The sequence below is a fragment of the Nicotiana tomentosiformis genome, chromosome 10 (assembly GCF_000390325.3).
Source record: "Nicotiana tomentosiformis chromosome 10, ASM39032v3, whole genome shotgun sequence".
NCBI lineage: Eukaryota > Viridiplantae > Streptophyta > Magnoliopsida > Solanales > Solanaceae > Nicotiana > Nicotiana tomentosiformis.
In genome coordinates this window covers 40,979,125-40,981,886 of record NC_090821.1, presented here as the reverse complement: position 1 = coordinate 40,981,886, position 2,762 = coordinate 40,979,125, and positions in this window count along the sequence as shown.

Here is a 2,762-nt window from a genome sequence, read left to right as displayed (position 1 = left end):
CGAATCAACCTCCGAACGCCTGGAATCTAGTCATAATTAATTCGATTCGGTCAATACAAATTATAGGAATTAATTCCATATAAAAATACTATTTTTCCAACAAAATCCGAAATTCCAATTCTGTTCTTGATTTATATTTTGTCTACGTTCGAACAGTTAAATTAATAACATTAGCAATTTCTTATGAAAATGAACGATTTTAGTTATTCATTTCATTATTTATTTCGAGATGCATGTAGATTTCATGGTTGGCTTGCCTAACGACGGTATATTGTAGATCAACATGTAGATTTCGTAACAAGTTGTATATAAATTATATGTTTTAATTAATTTTATATATTTTTTGTAAAAACTCTAGCTACTGTTTATAAATAGAGAAAACCTAGCTAAAATAAGTAAATGTTGTCCTAATTTTATATCTATAGTAAAATGTCACGACCCAAAATTCACTATAGGCCGTGATGGCCCCCAACGCCGCCGCTAGGCAAGCCAACGGTGAACTACCACGTTAATTATTCATTTTATTACTTTTAAAATCATAAATTATATTAAGTAAAGAGACTTACACACTTAAAATCATGGGAACATACATAATTAGTAAGGCATAAAGATAGAAGGTGATAAAAATATGCAAATCCATAAACGTCACCTAGAATGTCCCAAAACTCGGTGTCACAAGTGCATGAGTATTTACTAAGGAGTACAATAATAATACAACATCTGTGTGGAATATTTCTTAGACAAGATAAAGTAAATAATATGATGGAGACTCTGTGGGCAGCGATACATAGCCTGGAATGTAGCTCACCATAAAGTCTCCTCAGCAGTTGCGCCTATGCGCCAAGGTGACCACCAGATGAACCTCTTAAATCCTTCACATTTAGTGAAGAAGTGTAGCATGAGTATGTAAATCAATGCGTACCTAGTAAGTATCTAGCCTAACCCCGGAGAAGTAGTGACGAGGAGTCAACATCGACACTTACTATTGGTCCAATAAATCAGTGTGATAAATCATAAACAGATATGAAGCGCAACAATAATAATGAGGTAAAACCGTAACTAACATAATCCTCCAACATTTCTTTTGACGATATAAATATCTCAAATATACTATGCTATTTCAACCGAAAAGAAATATCAAATGCAATCTCAAACGAATAAGGAATTACAAACGCCATGCCTCAATAAAAGGGAAAATCTCATGAATATCCGGACTGCTAGCGGTATCACGCACAATTATGCCAAGGTCGTACGATCCGATCCTATGTGGTATGTACACTGCCGAGGGTCGACCGGTATGAACCAGAGATGCATCTCAATATACTGCCGAGGCGTTCGGCCCGATCCATAGGAAAGGAAGAAACTTATCGAATTACGAGTCACGTGCTTACAACACAGGTACAGGAGCATGAAGTGAATATAACTTTTACCGTTTATCAAATATCTTGCCAAACAACTCAAGGTGGTAAAGCTCGGCCTAATATATCCATAAATCAATTTCAATTATATATTAAATTAATTAATCTAGCAGATTAAGTTCAAATAATTCAAATATTACATGATAGAGTCCTAAGTCTACCCGGACAGAAACATGATTTAGCTACGTACGGAATCACGTCACCTTGTGCGTACGTAGCACCCATAACTAGTAGCACATAACAATTTGATACCTACGGGGTAGCTTCCCCTCACAAAGTTAGACAGGAGACTTACCTCACTCCGAAGCTCCAATAACCGGCTCCAATGCCTCTCTAACTGTCACGACTCAAACCGATAGGCCGCGATGGGCACTCGGTACCTTACTCAACCGAGTACCAACATAACGTATCTTTTTGTATCATACTATCATAGATAACTGAGTCGGAGTGGCTGTCGTGAGATAAGTAGAATACAACATGAAATACCAACTTATACTTAAGACATACGGGCCTATAAGGCCAAAATATGCACTCTTCCACTGAACATAGGCCGACAAGGCCATACAATCTTTCATATACATGACACCTGTCTACAAGCCTCTAAGAGTACATAACATCATAAAGTTCGGGACAGAGTCCCGCCATACCAATCAACACATGTTCTAATCATACTGACCAAATAGCAACTCCGGAGCAAATGGAGTGCACCAACACCTTCCGCTGAGCTGATAGCCTACTTAGAGGACTCGCATCCTGTATAACGGGACCTGCGGGCATGAAACGCAACATCCCCAGGCAAAAGGTACGTCAGTACAAATAATGTACCGAGTATGTAAGGAATAAAAATCAGTAAGTAATAAACATGAGACAAACATGGAGTAAAAGACTCGACATGTACATCTGCATAGCTCTGTGAATCATTTTATTTTTATAATGCCATGCATATGCGTATAAATGTTATATCATGTATAGGTATATGCGTTCATAACATCATCAAGCCTCTAAGGGCATCCCATCATATTATTTCGGCCACTGTGGGCAAATCATCAACGTATACTAGCTGATCAGGTGGTGGTGCGTATATAACGCCGTAACCTTTTTTCATATCCCATATACATATATACGCGTATATAACACCATCTGGTCATGGGTCAATGTACATGTATAAATGCATGAAATGCATAAGAAATACGTTAATAAGATTTCTCAGAATGTCATAAAAATCAATATGCCTTTCGGATAAACTTTATCAAATACATATTTTTCTGAGACCTATGAACAGAAGATATAATAATAATTCACATGGGGAATCAAGAATATAGACACCCATAGTATTTCTATGAA